This window comes from Hemiscyllium ocellatum, chromosome 1 (genome assembly GCF_020745735.1).
Source record: "Hemiscyllium ocellatum isolate sHemOce1 chromosome 1, sHemOce1.pat.X.cur, whole genome shotgun sequence".
In the NCBI taxonomy this organism is placed as follows: Eukaryota; Metazoa; Chordata; class Chondrichthyes; order Orectolobiformes; family Hemiscylliidae; genus Hemiscyllium; species Hemiscyllium ocellatum.
The window spans coordinates 165,571,843-165,592,912 of record NC_083401.1 but is presented as its reverse complement, the minus strand read 5'-3'; the positions used below and the strand labels follow the sequence as shown (position 1 = coordinate 165,592,912).

Genomic DNA, 21,070 nt, shown 5'->3' with positions numbered 1-21,070 from the left:
GGGGGAAATGTAGGCCCATCTTCCTGGGCCTCTTCCACTGTCAAAATGAGGCCAAACACAAGGAATATGAGGAACAATATCTCATATTCCACCTCAGGAGCTTACAGCCCAGTGGCCTCAACATAGAGTTCACCAGCTTCAAAGTCTCTCCATCCCCAACCTCATCCCATACCCAGCCCTCCCTCTCCTCCCCACCATCTTGACCTGACCCAACCTGTCCATCTTCCTCCTCACCTATCCATTCCACTGACCAATCATGCAGTCCTCTACCTGCATCCACCTATCACCACCCCACCTGCCTTTCCTGCATCTACCTATCATCATCCCACCCATTTCCACACACTCCCACCCTCCTCCCTCTATTTATTTCGGAGCTCCCTTCCCCCCAACTCAGTCCTCAGGAAGGGTGCTGACCCAAATTGTCGACTTTCCTGTTCCTCCGATGCAGTCTGACCTGTTGTGCTCTTCCAGCATCATATTTCTTGACTCTGATTTCCAGCATCTGCAGTCCTTATTATCTCCAATGTCCTATAATTGTTTGCTCATTTCAGTCACACCACCAAGGTCAGGTTCTTTAGATCTGGTCAAAAGACAGGGACAGGTAGAAAAGGGGCAATGAGTGAGGCAGGCAAAAGAGACCCAGAGGACACCAGGGTCAGCTTCTGCAATCCTCCTGTACTCCTGAGGTTTTCCCAGCCTGTCTGGTTCACAGCCAGAGCTGCAAGATCAATGTGCAAACTAACCATGGCACCATGGTACACAATGCCATTCAAGTAGGGGTGAGGGGGTGGGCAACATGGAATGTACTAGGTGATAGCATATTGAAGGGGATTGACATCGTTCTCTGCAGCAAAAAGCAACAGGCCAGACGGCTGTGATTTCTGCCTGTGGCCACTTGGGCCATCAGCTCAGAGCTGGAAAGGAACATGCAGTGGGAGCGGGAGGATCCAGTGGCTGTGTTCCGGCTAGATACCAAATGACTGATCGAACTAGGCAAGAGGTTCCACATGCAGAGTAGCTACGCATTAAATTAAAATGCAGACCTTCAACGGTTACAACCTCTGTTTTATCACCTGAGAACATGCAAATTGGTATAAGATATATAAAATTAAAGAAGAATGTGGTGCGGGAGATGTGATTTTTAATTTGTGGGTCACTGGCACCAGTATAGGGGAAAGTGGGTACTGTCCAATCGTGACAATCTACATCTGAACCATGCTGGGGCCAGTGTCCTTGCAAACCACCTACACTCGGGAAGCAGTGAGGAATTTAAATGTAATAGTGTGGGGAATGGATCAAATGTGGAAAGGTCCCTGAAACAGTTGTAGACTCACCAACATGACACACATTTAAATGGTCACTGGGTAGGCATTTGGATGAGAATGGAATAGTATAGGCTCGATGGGCTTCAGATTGGTTTCACAGAGCGGCACAACATGGAGGGCCGAAGGGCCTGTACTGTGCTGTCAGGTTCTATGTTCTATGTTGTATGTTGTATGTGGTGTATCAATGAGTAGAGATTAGGTAAGAAACATTGTAAAAATATGGGAACTATGTGTTGGAGAATGGCAGTAAGGAGCAGAGAAACGATACCTAGGAAGGCACTGCATGGGACACTAGGTGTTACCATGGTAACTAACAAAACAACACCAAAGTCTCTGTATCTGTGCTTTATATTCATAACAAAGTAAACAAACTGGCAGTGTAAACTGAAGTAAATAAACACAATCTGAAAGTCATTACAGAGTTGTGGGTGCAGGATGTGAAAGGTTTAGCCCTGATTATTGAGGAGCAATGTAACATTTAAGATGAAAAGGAAGGCAGATAAAATTTAGGGGTAGCACTGTTGATCAAGTATGATATTTATGTAATCGTCAGACATTATCTTGTTACAAGGGATCAGCATGTGGGATTGGTCTGGGCAGACAGGGATGAATACTCAGGGAGAGCTCACAAGTGAGTGGCTATTGGGCCCCTAACTGTAACCAAAATGATTTGGAGGGGCAGGTGTGGGACTGGGGTGGCCAAAGTTAAAAATCCCACAACACCAGGTTCTAGTCCAACAGGTCTATTTGGAAGCACCAGCTTTCAGAGCACTGCTCCTGATGAAGCTAGTCTGCTTCCAAATAAACCTGTTGGACTCGAACCTGGTGTTGTGGGATTTTTAACAGTAACCCAAAATGTATGAGGAAGTATATCAGAAGTCATGTTGGATATTTGTGAAAATATACATGGGTGACTTTAATCTGCATATGCACAAGAAAAGAAATCAGATTGCAATAGTAGCCTGCATTAGGAGCTCATAGAACATTTTTGAGATTGTGTTGCTCTAAGAAACTATCCGAACTGATAACAGAACAGGTCACATTAGCCTTGCCATTGTGTAATGTTGCAGGATTAATTAATGACCATACAGTTATGGCACTGCTAGGGGACAGCAACCATAATATTATTAAACATTACATCCAGTTTGTGGGGGAAAAAACTGAGTCTAACATCAATATTTTAAAATTTATATAAGGATAACAATATGAGATTGAATTAGCTAAAGTGAAATGGCATACTAGATTAAAGGAAGGATCAATAGAGACACATTTAAGGGGATATTTCAGAATAGGATTCCTGAAGAAGGGCTTATGCCCGAAACGTCGAATCTCCTGCTCCTTGGATGCTGCCTGACCTGCTGCACTTTTCCAGCAACACATTTTCAGCGATATTTCAGAATACTCAGAATAAATATATTCCTATTCAAAAGAAAAATTCTAAAAAGGAGGCCGCACTATCCATGGCTAATTAACAAAATTAGGGAAAGAATCAGACTTTAAAAAACACATCAATATTTAAAGCTGAGTACTGGATGCTTGGTTAGAGCATAAAGAGTAGCAGAAAATGAACAAAAGGATAAATCAGGAGGAAGAAATTAGGAGTTGGAGAGAAAGCTAGTGTGAATGAAAAAAACTGATTGCAAGAATTTCTACAAGTATTTAAAAACAAAATGAGTGTTAATCCTCTGGAGACTGAGAATGGGGAGTTAATAATAGATAATAAGGAAATGACGGAAGAAATGAGGATATATTTTGCTACCGTCTTCACTAGAATACAAAAACATTCCTGTGATAACTGTAAATCAGGAGACAGAAGAGAGAGAAATGCTTAATAAAATTATAATCACAAGGGAAGTGAATCCAAGCAAATTGGTGGAGCTACTGACTGACAACTCTCTGGGTTCAGTGGATTTCATCCTAACATTTCAAAAGAGGTAGCTGATGGAGCAGTGCGTACATTGGTGATAATTGTCCAAAATGTCCTTGATACAGGAAAGCATGGATCAAACTGGAAAGGAGCATATATCTCCCTTCTACTCAAGAGGGGAAGTAACCAGCAAACAGGAAGTTTGAGGTCAGTTTCCTTCACATGTCAAGGAGAAATATTTAGCAGTGAACATTAAAGAGATTACATCTGTGCAGTTAGAAATGTTTAATTTAATTTGGGAAGAGACAGCATGATTTTGTCAAAGATAAATCATGCATAGTCCATTTATTGGACTTCTTCGAAGGAGCACACCGTGGGTAACGGGGACCCTACAAACATACTGTTTTCCAGAAGGTGTCACATCAAAGGTTATTGCAGAAAATAAAAGTTTGTGGTGTGGCATCAGCCTTTCATAATTCACATCAATGACTAAGAGGCATGGGGCCTAAATCCATAACAGCACCAAGCTAGGTGGAACAGTCGGCGATGGAAGAGATATAAGGAAGGTTCAGGCAGACAGAGACAGATTAGGTGGACAAGATCTGGCAGATGGAGTATCATGTGGGAAAATGAGAAGTTGTTCACTTTGGCAGGAAGAATTTTAAAAAGTAGAACCTGAATGGAGAATAACTGTAGAATTCTGAGGCATAGAGCAACTTAGGTGAATCGCAAAACATTGATCAGGTATGGCATGTAATCAAGAACATTAATGGAATGCTACCTTTTATTACAAATGAAATTGAATGTAAAAGTAAGGATAAGTCCATAAGCCATAGGAGCAGAAATCAGGCCATTCAGCCCATTGAGTCTGCTCCGCCATTCAATCATGGCTGATACGTTTCTCGGCCCCATTCTCCCACTTTCTCTCCATAACCATGATACTCAAGAACCAATCTCAATTTTAAACATACCTTATGACCTGGCCTCTATATCCCTCGGTGAAGGCTGCTTTGCCTCCAATTCCACACAGCATTAGTGAGAGCAATGAGGACAATGCTTTTCTCTCAGAGAATTGAGAGACTTTGGAACTCTGTGCCTCATAAGGAATGGAAGGAAGATTTTAAAATATTTTTAAAAAGAAAATGCAGATACATTCTTGATAGGCAAGGAAATCAAGATTACCAGGAGTAGATGGGAATGTGAAATTCAACATCTAAACAGATCAGCATGATCTGTTTGAACTACAGAGCAGGTTGGAGGGGCTGAATGGTCTCCTTCTGCTCCTATTTAGTACTGGATGTTTGTATTTTGCCATTACATACTGAGATCTGTTAAACTTGACTCTGAAACTTCTGTTTATCTAGCAGTGTTCCAACTTCCATTTCCAATACATATTCTGGGTCTCTAAGAACACCGAATCAAAATCAACATTGTGTCTCACAGCTTTCTTGTCATGACAAGTCCTGGAATGCCCTTGAAAATGTGTTTTCCGTTATTTTTGTTTAAGGTTTTGGATTGAAACAACTTTTCTGTTCTCAGATATCTTTCCTGTCCCTTCAGTGTAGCAGGTCACCACAGTTGGACAGGACCAAAGGCTGTTCTCTTATTAGAAGAGGCACCTTTAACCAGAGTGAAACTGGGTACTGCAGATATGCTGTGACCTGCTGTGCTTTTCCAGCACTACTCTAACCTTGACCTTCAACCGGAGGGTGACTACAGAAGGTTGAGAAGGCAGGCCTTCAGTAACCTCAGACAGTCGCGGAATGGAACAACACCATCGCTCTGGATCTCAAACCAAACATTTAGCCAACTGAGCTAACTAACTTGTCTCTTCAAAGATCAAATTACCATCCTGCTCATATGCTCGCATGATTCTTTGGGGTTTTTTAGCGTTGGTGATACCTAACTCCAACAGCTCATTTTATAGCTTCCTACCTTTCACAGAATCAACTTTTTCTATGCCCTAGGTATCCCTGGCATTGAGAGCTACACCGCCTTTTTTTTGTCTATTATATCCTGTCTAAGTACTGTGTTCACTTGAACATTCGAGTGTTCATACTCTGAATTAGCTTTGTCTCGGATATTCCTACAACTTTATAGTTTAGCCTGCCCTCATCAAAATATCCTCCAATCTAGATATCTTATTAGGAAATTTTCTTGTATATAATATAACATATTCAATTGTAGATTTACCACCTCTTGTGTTCCCCCTACTTAAAATAATCACCTTGGATGTTAAGACCTTAAAACCTCATGCACAAATCTGGTCTACTGCATGAAATGCAAATACAATTCTTTCAGCATTTCATCTAAAAAGGTCACCAAAATTGGAGATGTAGTGGACAGCGAAGAAGGCTACCTCAGATTACAATTGGCTCTTGATCAAATGGGCTGAGGAGTGACAGATGAAGTTTATTTCAGATAAATGTGAGGTGCTGCATTTTGGGAAAGCAAATCTTAGCAGGACTTATACACTTAATGGTAAGGTCCTAGGGAGTGTTGCTGAACAAAAAGACTTTGGAGTGCAGGTTCATAGCTCCTTGAAAGTCGCAGGTAGATAGGATAGTGAAGAAGGCATTTGGTATGCTTTCCTTTATTGGTCAGAGTAGTGAGTACAGGATTTGGCAGATCATGTTACGGCTGTACAGGACATTGGTTAGGTCACTGTTGGAATATTGGGTGCAATTCTGGTCTCCTTCCTATCAGAAAGATGTTGTGAAACTTTAAAGGGTTCAGAAAAGATTTACAAGGATGTTGCCAGGGTTGGAGGATTTGAGTTATAGGGAGAGGTTGAATAGGCTGGGGCTGTTTTCCCTGGAGCATCGGAGGCTGAGGGGTGACCTTATAGAGGTTTATAAAATCATGAGGGGCATGGATAGGATAAATGGACAAAGTCTTTTCTCTAGGGTGGGGGAGTCCAGAACTAGAGGGCATAGGTTTACGGTGAGAGGGGAAAGATATAAAAGAGAACTAAGGGGCAACTTTTTCACGCAGAGGGTGGTACGTGTATGGAATGAGCTGCCAGAGGAAGTGGTGGAGGCTGGTACAATTGCAACATTTAAAAGGCATTTGGATGGGTATATGAATGGGAAGGGTTTGGAGGGATATGGGCCAGGTGCTGGCAGGTGGGACTTGATTGGGTTGGGATATCTGGTCAGCATGGACAGGTTGGACCGAAGGGTCTGTTTCCGTGCTGTATGTCTCTATGAGTCTGTGACTTTGCTTCATTACTTGGATGTTTACTGTGCTTCAGGCCATCCCTCCTGCAACTTATACAAGCTAAAACATTTTTAAAGAACTCAATGAATAATGATACTAAACTGAAATGTGTGTTCTTCTGAAATTGTTTTGTCGTTTTTTTGGATTATCCCATATTCTTCATATTACAGAAGGATATACAGAGAATGCCATATTACAGTTCACACCAAGTAACATTGTCAATTATTCACCCAGAGTTTTCACGTACCAAAAATTTGAAAACACTTTTTTTCCAAAACACTGCCACTGACAATTGATTTTGAAATCATTGTTCTTACTGAAAAAGAAGCATTGTTGCTATTACACGATATTGAATTGCCCTAAGTTAAACTTCAGCAAATCAAAACTGAAAAGGTAATACATATACAAAATCAAAGTGAAGAAACCAAACAGAAAGGACCACTGAAAAATGACTTGGAGAATAGGAAAAAAAGTCAATCCAGAACAGCAGCAAAGAAATTCCTACCAAGAAATGCAAGATGAACCAACAATGTTATCCTTTATTTAAAATGTCATACACCAATTGAATTCTAACTAAATTGAAATTTCTTATGTCCATAGAGGTTTGTTATAAAATATCTAAATATGTACATACATCATAATCATTGAGTTTAACAGCTGTATTATATGAATTGCTGGAAAACACATTTTGTCAAATCTTTTCATCTTGCACTCATCAGGACAATTCGCAAGAATACCAATTCTTAGTATTTATGTGAGGCTAGATGTTTCACATTGTTACTACGCAGCAGCAACATGAGTAGCACTTGCCATCAACAGGATGGTGCCATCAAACCAAGAAAGCTATTGCACAAATGAGTAAAGTGTTATATGCATTTCAGTACTAGTGTGATGTCAGTTAGATATGCTGTACAAAGACTGACAGATAATATCAAAAAACATATCCCTTCAGCTGTTTAAAACAAACAATCTACTGAAGTGTACCCAATCAGTCCGTGCTTGAAAAACTCACAGTGCCCAACATTCAATGTGATTCAGCAATTCAACAATATTAGCTGGGTAATCCGGAAAAGTTAGGCAAAGAAATATACTGACAGCCAATTTATGATCATCAATCAGGCTTGCAGCGAAGTGCACTCGTGTGTACTCGAAGCTCGATATAATACACAGGTTCTCTTCTTTGCAGACGTCCATTGTACTTGTTGCAACACAACAAAATAAATGCCAGCTAATCACTGGTTCACTTCTCGCATTAATGTCCTGATCAAACAGAGTCAACCTGCCTGATTTAAAATTTAAACAAAACCTGACAGTTAATCAACATTTAAGAGTGAATTCTTTAATGCAATGCCTCTATAAATCAGAGTCCAATTATCAACCAATCAGCACCCTCCGCTCATACCGTATAAATGCTGTTTTCTCATTAAATTGGTACAGAAAAGCTTTAAAACATCTTTTTTCAGCAATACCCAAACTCCATATTAGTAAATGACCATTTATATTTGTATCTCTGAGTAGCTTTATTAATGTTGTTACGTCAACACATCTGGCCAAAATATCAAATCCAACAGTGAAATGTTTGGGGACTGGGAAGCAGATTGTACAATGTAATTAACCACAATGTACTTTTGTATCATTCAGGCAGAGAGAGAAAAACAAAAATCTCCACTCGCATTTCTTTTCAAAATAAGAATGCAGATGAGCAAGTTGAACCCTATCTTTGCATAATGAAACTGTAGTTCGTGGGTCTTTGATATTAATTTGAACACAAACAAGAAAATCAATTTGAAGAGATTTTCCTTTAACTCGAAGTTTTCAGGGTAGGTTTTCTTTGGTGGAATTCCCTTCAGACACTGTGCCATTGAACAGCAGCAGCTTTTCTTCCTTGGGCAATTTTTATGGCCATTTCCAAGCTGCTGCCAAGCCACGATGTAAAGAACGTGTATAGGATATGGGCAAAAGGGCTCAAGGCCACAAACACTCCAGACATCACCTTGCTCTTGCTGAAAATCAACTAGCAGAAACCGTTCAGCGTTTGTGATCACTTGGATGGGTGAGTAGTGATGGGGGCTGGTTGGGGTAAGTGCAAATGACCTAGTCAGTCAGTCAGAAGTTTAGCATCCAATTATCATCTCCCCAAGGGTGGCACGCAGGTAGGGACATCCTGATAAAAGGCCACATTAATAGGCAAATGACAGCCGCACCTGGACTCCCTGTTGCCTAAGAGAATGAAGCATCAGGGATCAGAGGGCTGACAATATACAGACAGATGTCCCCAAGTGACCCACATTCCTACACCGTCTCTTTTTAGATTTGGCAGATGTTGTCACCAGGAAGTCGTTTCACTCCATTCCAAAGAAGAAATCGGCTGAGCCAGATGAACAGGATATGGATAGGGGTCAGCCATCAGGAAGTCATTCAGAGGATATGGGTGCTGTACACACTTCAATGGTGTGTTGCCATCTAGAAAGGCGAGCGGTAAATGGCATTACGGTGACAGGCCTCTGTGTACCGATCAGCATGTACATGATCAGAGCATACCGAGTACCCAAATGTCTCCTTTAACACAGTCAAATCAGGTCAGCAACCCTCAGGCAGGGAGAGCAACTGAGAAGGAGTATTACTGATGAATTAAGCATTTCAGATGGAAACTAAACACAGAGTGGCCTAAATGAGAGGCAGCACAGTCCTCTACTGAAACATTCTTCATCCGGTCGAAGATAACACATAAACCAAGAGAAATGTATTGTACTGGGGATGATGTGGCACAGCTCCCCACACAGAACCCATTCAGTAGGCAGCCCTGGAACTGGCAAGGATTACATCAGGTCAAGTCAACTGCAGTGGTAAGACAGAGATTGTCCACGTCACGGGTCATTGGCAGGTCAACCTACAAGTGAAAGGCATGGAGGTCATTTCTGTTGAAATGCCCTGTGTCCATGCTATCCCATCTAACTCAAAATGGATGCAGAACCTGCACTCTGGAAGATGGTATCCATTACATTCTTGATGGCAATGACAAACAAGATTGGTAAGACTGCAAAATTGTTTGCAGTTGATCCCTTGGAATGACTTACACGTATAACAATTCAGCACCATGGTGAACTCGACAGCTGTGTGTATGGGATCCAAGAGGTTTCATAATGTTGTGAACCAGAGCATAAATGGCCACAGCCAACAGCCTGGATAGGCACAGTGTCTTATGGCACTGGTGTTTTTGCCATTTGCAGGTTTGCCAATGATGCCCTGGGTAGCACCTTCTTTCCCCTTTGTGCTAAGCTTCTCTCGCCTCCTCCATTGCACCTGGCCCTCTCTAAACTATCCAACGTGAGACTCATCTGCTTCCACACAGAGTGGCTGCTCGGTTTTCTCTACCTACCTCTGATGCCCAAGTGAAGCCTTACGTCCCTGTTAGGGCCCCAACTACTCACTTTATGAATATAAAGCTCAGCACCATCGATTGAACTTTGTGCCGGTAGTCGAGCAGCGGAGTCTAAATCTCCTATTTTTCCCAATTGTTGAGCAATGCTTTCAATGCACTGGCTCACAACTATACTTCTGTCAGCCGCACACTCACATTTTTCCCAGACCTTCCAATTTCCCCATGCCACCCAACTCAAAATTTGGGAACATTGGGACCAGATCTATGAATCACAAACTATTACCCAAAGCAGACAAAGCAAACAATTAGGACAGTAAAGAATACATTAGCCTTTATTGAAAAGAAACCAGAGGATAAGAGTGAAGGAAACTTACTAATGCAGTGGAGGCTGAGACGCTAAATGTCTTCAAGGCAGAGATTGATAGATTTTTGATGTCTCAAGGAATTAACGGGGAGAATGCGGGTAAGTAGAGTTGAAATGCCCATCAGCCATGATTGAATGGCGGAGTGGACTCGATGGGCCGAATGGCCTTACTTCCACTCCTATGTCTTATGGTCTAATGGTCTTACTACACTATGGAAGAGTTTTGGTGAGACTATTCCAAGGATACATGAACAATTTTGGTCTCGTAAACTAAGGAAGGATGTACTTGCATCAAAGGGGAGCAACAAAGCTTCACTAAACAAATACCTAGGAGGAATTATCCTATTAGGAGAGATAGGCCTACAGTCTCTGGAATTTAGAAATGAGAGGTGATTTAATTGAAATGTATATGTAAAATACATCCCACCACTACATCACTTCAAGGCCCTTAATGTTTGACATGATCTTCCAATTTAAGAACCCGCTCAGTTTGTCACATCAAAGCCATACATTCTGGGAAGGTCACAGATTCAATCCCAGCTAAACTAACCAGTTTCAACATAGGTGGTGGTAGGGACTATACTGCTGGTATCAGTGCTCCTTGAAAGCAAAACAAGCCTGTTTTACGTCAATTGTTTCTATTTATTTACTAACGGTTGTTCAAAATTTGCACCATTTTAAGTAAACCATCCCCGCAGTGAAGGAGACTGTCAAAACTCCCCCAAGATTCTCACATGCAAAACAACTACTTGAATGAGGCACTGGAACTAGCTCAACGAACAGGAACAAAACAAGGATTAATGCTTTCAGAATCAGAGAAACAATTAGCAGGAGGAGAAAGAAATAAAATGTACCAATGCCCTTTATCACTGCTTTCAGTAAAACCTTTATGGTGAGTTGATTAAAAAAAAGATGAGTGTGTTTTATTCACGTTGGATAGATTGCCCCACAAACACACTCATTTCAAACTGGTCAACACTGTTCTCCTTTGTGCCCAGTGGAGGAATCTTATTAAAAATATTCAACAGAAGTGTCAGTATATGTGTCTACAACAAGGAACAAAATTGGTTCTGTTGGCAGGCTAGATTATCACAATCTTAACTAAAGTGAAGAACAGATAAGAACCTGGAGGAAATGCTGAACAAACTGCCAGAGCACTGCAGCCAGATTACAAGTTTAATGTACATTCACAAAACCTTTACACCTCAATTCGTAAAAAAAAAGGAACTCAGATTGTTCCTGTAGATATCCAACTAGCATTTGCACTATTGTACCTGGGAGAACCATTCTAAATATCGCTCTGTGTAAATAATTTCAGGTCCTAAATAATACTTGCACAATTTTAACAGATACCAGCATTTCATTTGTATTTAATTGAATCTGCCACCAAATTTGAATTTGTACTTCTTGAACCCAAAAGGATGTGAAAACAAAACCCACATGATGCTTATTACTGAAACCAACTCCCTCAAATAGGAGTGAAATCCAGGGTCTATATTTTAGGTGGGTGGGCTTGTGCGGATTGTAATTAAGAGTCAATCCTTTCAACAAATGGCAATTTTAATGGTATTTCTTGTTTTCCCCACTTCCTCTCGTAAAAGAGAATAGCTTCCACAATTATTCGTTAGCAAGTTGGTTGTGTTCCAGCCACAGTGCAGTGACAACTTATGAGTGAACTTAGCTTTTAACTCATTATGTTACACATTAGGAAGAAAACACAGTAGCAGGACATGTTGTGGACAAAAATGCTTCACTGTATGTTATAGTGAACCAGGTGACTAATGACTTCTAAGAGCTCTTCCCCGACAGGTAAAATACTGTATTATAAATCTTGGCAGGAACACCAATTAACAGTTCAGTGTCTCTGCAACCTATTTTACAATTTACTGCATTTCCACATAGTGCACTCCCTTGTACACAAAATTTATTACCATGTCTAAAACCTGTAGCCATCTAAGATTGAATATTTTACACTTGAATAACTCTGGAAACATGTGATTTCTCTTCCTAAACAACAAAGACAAAGATAATACTAATACACCATTTTGCATGGAATAAACCACTTATCCTAATAACCTTACTCCCTTCAAGTATAAAGGCCTTTTTTAATTTTAGGACCTAACATTACAATCTCCTAAAGGAAACAACTTTTTTTTTAAACAAAAAGAAACATTAGAACAAAATCAGCATTTCAGTCGATATGGTCAGTCCCTGAATAAATAATTTTTTGCCAATACTCCTTGGCTAATTTTTATACTGTTTAACTCCCTTGACATTTACTGTGTTTTCAATGCCCACTAGCTGACTGGCATTTAACCACCTTTTAACCATTTAGTCTTTAACCATCCTCTGCCTAGGACAATTTAATCTGTCCTATCAGCCTCCCATATCAGAGCTTCATCTCATGCCTGTTATTGTCATTGTCATTCTCCAGGTCAGAGTAAACAGTTCCCCAGTGACTGAAACTCATAAGGATCTTGGGTATCTCAATACAATCTCCTCTTACTCTTCTCCAGTGTAAGCAAAGAGCTGCCATAACTCTTTCTGACAACTGAGCTGTCAGATGCTGTGTGGGTGGCCTTTCCTCTGCATCGTTTGATGTTCTGAGATGTCCTTCCTCAACATTGTGAGCAAAGCTGTACGCAGTACCCTGGATGGGGAAAAAGTTTAACTGTTCCCAAGCTTTTTTGTTCTCATTCGTGCATTCCAAGACTACTTGCCTTATTGATGACTGCCACACACAGTGCAAATGGTTTCAACAATCAATCCAACAAACACACCACAAATTTTCTCTGCTACATCTTGCCCATATAACAGTTCCAATGTTATTTCCTTTTAACCAGTCTCACTGCATTCTAGTTGTCAATTCCATTCACCATTTCTTAAAACCAATTTGCTAATCTATAGAAGATTATTCTCCTTATAGCAATGATGTGGGAGAACCGGTGTTGGACTGAGGTAGACAAAGTTAAAAATCACACAGCACCAGGTTATAGTCCAACACTAGCTAGAGCTTCCAAATAAACCTGTTAGTCTCTAACCTGGTGTTGTGTGATTTTAACAGCAGAGAAGGTTAGGGGGAAGATTTACAAGACAAGTTCAAAATTAAGAAGATCCTTATGAAAGACTAAGACAAAAGAGCATGCTTCCATTCTGAAAAAGGATCAGTACCAAGCAGACAGAGGCTAAGGTACTGAAAGAACCAGAGATGAGATTAGAAGGATGTTTTAGCAGACAGCTGAAGACCTGGGATATCTCTCTGTAAAGGGGATGTAAAGACAATTAGATTTATATGTAAAAATGAAACATTTACAAGGCTGAGGCAAATATAGAAGGTTGAAACAAATTGCTTCACTCTTTCAAAGAGTTGCAGAAGTCAAATGAGCTGAATGGCTTCCTTTTCCCACTGCACTTTCCTCTTGGTCTCCATCATAGTTTTGGAAAGTTTTGACAGTCTGCTCCCTATCCCCATTTCCAACTATTTAACTAATTTAGATCAATTAATTTCAGAAAAATACCAGCGAAGTTTGTTCGTCAAACCACTTGCACACACCTCCTGCACATCCCCTACAGGATACCACCAATGTCAGCAACTCTGTGCTTTTCTACCTAATGAACAAACCACATCATTCAATAGTTTTGGAATCTTGCTAAAGTGGAGATAAACAATGTTCGTACACCTTACTAATACGTTTGAAAACTCCTCAAAAAAAAAGAAGCATTTTTAAGGTTTTTGTGAAGGTTTGTCGTTCGGATTGTGGATGTGGGTGTTGGTTTGCTTGTTGAGGTGGTCAGTTGCCATAGAGAAACTTCATCACCATGCCTGGTAATATCAATAGTGCGACTTCCATGAAGTGTTGTCGTTCGACTCTGCTTAATGACTGTAAGACCTGGTTTGGTAAGGTGGGTGTTGTCATTTCTAGATTTTCTCTGCAGTGGTTTGAACATGGGGTCAACACCTCCACTCCTGTTGAATGGCGTTCCCCAGATGAAAGACCCCATACCCACCACAAGCAGGGCAAACGTAATATACTAAATCACATGTAACGACTGCCGTAAACACTACATCTGACAGACCAACAGAAACCTAGCAATCTGGATACACAGACACCAACTAACAGCAAAACGGCACAGACCAACTCTCCCTCAGCTCAATACACACAGATAAGGGCGGCCATCAATATGACTGGGACAACATAACCGTCAGGATAAGAGTGATTAGAATAGCACAACAGGTCAGGCAGCATCCGAGGAGCAGGAAAATCGACGTTTTGGGCAAAAGCCCTTCCATACCTTTTCTATGTCAAGCTGACTAGAGACATGTACAGGAATTCCACAAGGCTTGGTTTTCAACCCAGAATGCCATTCACAAGCATGCAGATATAGACCCCATATACAAACCACTGCACAGAAAAACCAGAAACAACAACACACACCTTATCAGACTTGATCGTATAAATATCACATGGATTAGAACAACAATGCTTCGCAGAAATCACACTGATGATGTTACCGAGCATGGTGACTAAACGGCTGCATTGCACACCACCAGCTTGGCTAGCAAACCAACAACCAAATCTAATTATGTAAGGCCCAAATCCTCCAGTCTACACAACACTGAGGACAATGATATAAGATGCACAGGTGCCCGATGTGCTGACCTCTGTCTCGTGTGCCTGGGAAGTTCTGGGGAGAAATCCTTCTATCTCCCAATTCCCTCGGGCCGAATTCCCTGGATCTGAGTTACAGTCAGATCTCAGACAGTTCTGATCTACTTATCTGAATAGATACCCTGAAAACATTAGGAAAATACTGGTCTCCACCTGGGCAACTACCCACCTTACCACACCCAATAATGTACAGTGACTCTTGTTACCCTCCCTTGATCTACTGACCATCCCCCTGCAACCATCCCTGACCCAGACTACTCCTTCTGATCACGCTAACCCCAAGTTCCAACCAATCTCCTCAACAACACATAACTACTCCACCAGACTACCCCCACTCAATCTCACCAGCCCTCAAACTGACTACCTTTGCTGACACAACCTAACTAATCTATGACCAATGTAACTACTCACCCACCCGACTAACACACCACCTGCCTCATCCAGTGCCATAAGAACGAGACACACATAATCTTTGCCCCAACAATCCAGTGCTACTTCTGGATAACAGACGATTTAAAGATTAACCAACTTGTCCTTCCCCAGAGCCAACCACACCAGTAATCTGCTGCCTGGATGGTCACCTGCAGTACTGCCCCAAGTCTAGAGTGCCATCAAGATGACATGTAATTTTCATGTGTGGTCAGCAGGCAATGCCAGAACTTGCCCTCCCTACAACATCGGAAAATGCAGAATATTTCCCTGCAAATAGACTGTGGAATATTCATCATTTACGTGCCGTACTTTATGGTCATTTGTGGACATTAATGGTGCAATGAAAATGAAAATTCACTTTTTTTTAACCTCCTTTGTTCCCTACACATTTTCACTTATTTGCTGTTCTTTCCCATACGGTTTAAATTGCTTGTGTTACACATTACAATGTGTATCTGTTCACCGGTTCCCCATGACATTCTGCCCCTCCAACAAACTCTTCCAATCTGGGTCTATTAACAGAACACCAATGCCAAACCATTCCAAGTGTTTCAGCAAGGCGTAACTTTAAAACATGAAAGCCAACCCCCTGGTGAAGGAACGTCGCTCCGAAAGCTAGTGCTTCCAATTAAACCTGTTGGACTATAACCTGGTGTTGTGTGATTTTTAACTTTGTCCACCCCAGTCCAACACCAGCACCTCCAAATCAAACCTAAAGAGAAGGTACAAGGATGGCAGTCGCGTGTTTAGACTGTCAGAGGTTGAATCCTTATTCTCTCAAATACCAAAAATTAAGAGTCTTTGTTGCATTCTCCTTATTCATGAGGAAGCAAATGCACAAAATGGCCAAATAAATTCATAGGTAAAAATCCAACTGGGAGGTTTTGTTTCTTATCAAATTAACATATCTTTTTAACTTTGAAATCTTTGTTAAGACCTGCAGGAATGGAGTGGAAATCTATCCAAAACAAAAACAAATATGTTTTGAAATGGCTATCCTGTTAAAAAGTAGACATTTAAATTATTGCTCAATGCAAATTTGTCAAATATTTTGGAACAAATAAAGGCTAACTGAACAGAACATGTACTCTGCAGCTTTGAATTCCGTTTTAGTGCAAGGATCTATCTAGGGCAGGTTCTGCTAAATTTAGGTATTTTCAAAACCGCAGTACAAATCCTATGGTTCTTAAACTAAATTAAACCACGAAACTGCACCGCACCCTGCTGCGGTGTGAGCCATTAACATGCGTGTCTTTGCATTGTTCTAATATTCTCGATAAATATACTAACGAATTAAAACAAAACATGGGGAGCAAACATAACCTGGTTGTGTGCTGAACGCATTAAAGACACGTTGGATGCAACATTTTCCAGTTTATACCAAAATAAAAGATCAAGGGTCAACCCGCATGCAGCACGCACAATGGCTGGAGGGGAGCAGCATTCAGTAACCCATTGCAAGTTGCAGCTTGTGGGGTTTCGGGGCGGCGGGGGCAAGGATAGAAGCATCTTGCCTCTGACTTACTTGAGTAATCAATACATTTCCAATGCGAAATCTGATCTTCAACCACAAAGGAAGCGATGCCGGAGTCCTGAATGGCTGTTATCTCTGCTCCCGTGCTCTCCCCCTGAACCCTTCCCTATAATGCTCTGTCTGTGTGGCAGCCTCATACCCAGGGCGATTTCAGCTCCAAACAACAGGCTGTGGTCCGGTTTCATTTAAATAAAAGTGGCGCAAACATGGATTGTGCCGGTTTCCCATTCTCCGCATGGTGCTAACGGCCTACCTGTAAGTGCCTTTCATCCTGACCGCCAATACCAATACAGATGCCACCAACTGATGTCTTTTTAAAAAAGGCAACGCAATGTTCCCCTCAGTCACACATTGATCAATCACCGCAGGACTCGAATATAAAATCCTACAATCAATAGGAAAGGCCCCTGTCCTTCCCCACTGCCCTTCCACCTTACTGATGTCTAGGTGGTCTTTTGGAAATGAGTAGTTTTATTGACTGAAGAAAACTTACAGCGGATCCGGTTCTGCCGCTCTGTGGCCGCTCTGTGGAGCTGTCTGTCTACAACCTGCTGCTGCTGTCTGCCTGACTGACTCTGACTGACTGAGGGAAGCGGGTGCTGAGGATCTGGGAAACAGAGCCCAGGCCACACCACCCCCCAGCGCGCAAACACACCACCCCCACCCCCACCCCCCCCCCACACACACACACTCACACACACACACTACACCAGCTCCCCCACCCCACACACACACACACACACACACTACCCCAGCTCCCCCACCCACACACACACACACTACCCCAGCTCCCCACCCCACCCCCACACACACACACTACCCCAGCTCCCCCACCCACCCACACACACACACCACCCCTCCCCCCACACACACACACACACTACCCCAGCTCCCCCACCCACCCACACACACACACCACCCCTCCCCCCCCACACACACACACACACTACCCCAGCTCCCCCACCCCCCATACACACACACACACTGGTTTCAAATGAAAACCCCTGTGATTTAACTACATGGGGGGGGGGGGGGAGCGGGACAACACCCCGGACAGAGAGGGAGGGGGACAGATGGCAGTGGGGGGTGGGGGCTTCAGGAGGGTCCAGGAGTCCCACGGAGACTGCAACCAACAAGTGCAGCAGCTCCCTCCCTTATCCCGGGAATGACCCGGGTCCGTGCTCCCTCCCTTATCCCGGGAATGACCCGGGTCCGTGCTCCCTCCCTTATTCCGGGAATGACCCGGGATCGGTGCTATCCCCCTCTATCCCGGGAATGACCGAGTCCGTGCTCCCTCCCTTATCCCGGGAATGACCCGGGATCGGTGCTATCCCCCTCTATCCCGGGAATGACCCGGGATCGGTGCTATCCCCCTCTATCCCGGGAATGACCCGGGCTCGGTGCTGTCCACTCTATCCCGGGAATGACCCGGGATCGGTGCTGTCCCCCTCTATCCCGGGAATGACCCGGGATCGGTGCTATCCCCCTCTATCCCGGGAATGACCCGGGCTCGGTGCTGTCCACTCTATCCCGGGAATGACCCGGGATCGGTGCTGTCCCCCTCTATCCCGGGAATGACCCGGGATCGGTGCTGTCCCCCTCTATCCCGGGAATGACCCGGGTCCGTGCTATCCCCCTCTATCCCGGGAATGACCGGGGATCGGCGCTGTCCCCCTCTATCCCGGGAATGACCCGGGCTCGGTGCTGTCCCCCTCTATCCCGGGAATGACCCGGGCTCGGTGCTGTCCCCCTCTATCCCGGAGGACAATGTTAGCTCCCTGACGGACACACACACACACAGCAGCATAAGCTGAGAGGGGGGTTAGCCCGCGGTACCGCCAACACCGTGCATTCCCAGGGATATGTTGGAATTAATCCGGTAACCATCATTTACTTCAGGAATGATGTCGCTGCAGTTCGGGGGGATCCACTCGGGCACAGCAGGACCTCCCCAGCTGGCTGACCCACGCAAACCGTCCCAAACGCCGCCAGAGCCAAACATTCCAGGTCGAGCCGAAAACCCACCTCTTTGAGCCAGAGATTTGCACCGATGTGAAGCTCCCTGGGAGGGGGGAGGTCAGCTCTGTGTGCCCCGCCGGCTGTGGGGAGAGCCCGGGTGTCTGCACCGCTCGGTAAACCTCAACACTGCCACCGTGCTGAGAGTCCGGCTCACCTTTATCAGGAAACAGAGACTGTGTCAGCAGCAGCGTATCTCCCTGTGCCTGCACTTGGCTGGCTGCTCTGACAGACCATCTACCTCACGGTGCCTCGCTTAGTCCGTCCACACAGACCGGAGAGACTCTTTTCTTCCCCACAACAATGTACAAAGTTCCGCTTAGTGATGGATTGTAAATGAAAGTGTAAAACCGAAAGTGCTCCAACAGTTCGATAATCATTAAGCCAAACCCTGCAAATGCCGAGCCGAACCAACACCCAACCAACCCAGTGGGAATTATCACTGACTCATGCCTGCATCATTTGCATTTCGTTCTCCTTGTTGTGCCTCTTGCCACCCGGTAGACATCAGACAGCACAAAGAAATGTAACAGGACCTCTGAATACTAAGGCCACACGTGGGAAATAAACGGTCTCATATGCACACCATCATTTCTGCAGCTGCCAATTTGCTCAACCACACCCTCACATTTACCTATGATGCCCTAGTCCTCAGTAACACCATGACCCTAACTTGCACCATCCTACCTCCTGCAGCCTTCATTGATGCTCTTTCAATCCAAGGGACACAGAGTTGTCAGAATATGGCAGATGCAAATGTGTTGCTGGTCAAAGCACAGCAGGCCAGGCAGCATCTCAGGAATAGAGAATTCGACGTTTCGAGCATAAGCCCTTCATCAGGAATAAGAGAGAGAGAGCCAAGCAGGCTAAGATAAAAGGTAGGGAGGAGGCAGACACTGGGTTCATTCATTATTTGCCAGCTCTGATTGGACCACATAAAACACCATCGGTTCTACCCTTGTCTGATAAACTGTTTACTATTCCAGGATTACCCTGAAATGCAGAAGTAACCTTCAGCTTTGAAATTCATCACCTTAAACCCCTCTTTCCTGAGCTGCCAAGCGATAGTGAGATTGGGATCATCTGTTCAACTGCCTTCACCACAACCTTCTCTTCCTTTAGTTCACTATGCCAAAGCCTTCTAAAATGGCTCCTAGCTTTAGCCTGAAATTGGATCTCTAGACTCTTTCCCTTTTCCCATCATGGTCCCTCCAAACACATCTTGTCCACTTCCTAACGCCTTGATCCTAATCCCATGAACTTCATGACCAACCATCATCCTCATATTGTCTAATATTGTTAAAGTTTCCAGCCCTTCAGATGTTGTCCTTGTTTATATGTGCTCTACAAAAAAAACTCTGATCATACTGTCTTAGTAAATTATTACTGTGTCTCCAATCCGTATCTCCTTTCCAAGGTCCTGGAACATATCACCTCCCAAATATTTGCTTAGCATTCCTATGTAAACACCATAATTTTTTATTTGTCTGTAAACTTGATTACAGACTGAACAGGAATAGGACTATTTTAAGAATTGAGGATTGTGAAGGATTACTGCACATTTTAAAATGGGCTTATCCACGCTCATTATAAGTGTTGTTTACACTACTTTCTTCAAGCAGTAGGAGAACCTTAACTGCAGACATCTAGAACCAGGAAGTGCAGACAAAATGAGAGTTTGCTGACAAGCAGGAACATTGTTCCTTGGAATGGTGACCAGTTCCTGATGACAAAGGCCTTCTGCCTGCCATCAGTTAGATGGTTGTGACTGAATCGATTCCTTATTGTTTATCTCCAGAAGGAGTTGATTTATTTGTCCGTGTTTTCTGTCCAACTGGGTTTAAAAAGACAGGTAAATTGACAAAGTGTGCATATTCTTATAAAATATTTAACTTTTGTGACACTCCAGGAATATCTGGACTTGATTTCCAGCATGTTAACTCACAGAGGCGTGACACGCACAACTCCATGTTTGAAATCTTCCAGTCAGTTTTCAGCTCCTGCAAAGAATCAAAATGGCTCTTATCAAAGTTACAAGTTAGATTCTATACTGAGGTGACAAAGTTGACCAATCCCTGCTTATCTTTCCTAACTTGTCTTCCACCTTCTGGGTGACCATGTTACCCTCCTCCAATGCCTCTCCACTATCACCTGGGTTGGTTGGACAGAACTTGTCTGGTTTCATTCCCAGCTAACTAAATGTAGCCAAAGTATCACTTACAATAGCTTCTCTTCCTGCTCCTGCACTATTATAGGTGGTG

General features: G+C 43.2%; 1 protein-coding gene across 5 annotated transcripts in view; it reads right to left on the bottom strand.

Annotated features, from left to right (window-relative positions):
- The window catches only part of fhdc1 (FH2 domain containing 1), a 148,363-nt gene extending 129,146 nt beyond the window's left edge, over window positions 1–19,217 (bottom strand). Inside the window, exon 1 of one of the 5 annotated variants that reach the window (XM_060827560.1) lies at window positions 18,688–19,217. The gene's annotated coding sequence lies outside the window, so the exon portion shown is untranslated. Of the gene's footprint in view, window positions 1–16,784; window positions 16,834–17,286; window positions 17,345–18,687 lie in introns of those variants that run through there. The other 4 variants (XM_060827553.1, XM_060827591.1, XM_060827571.1 and 1 more) reach the window with 4 other exon arrangements.
- Between the last annotated feature and the right edge of the window lie 1,853 nt (window positions 19,218–21,070).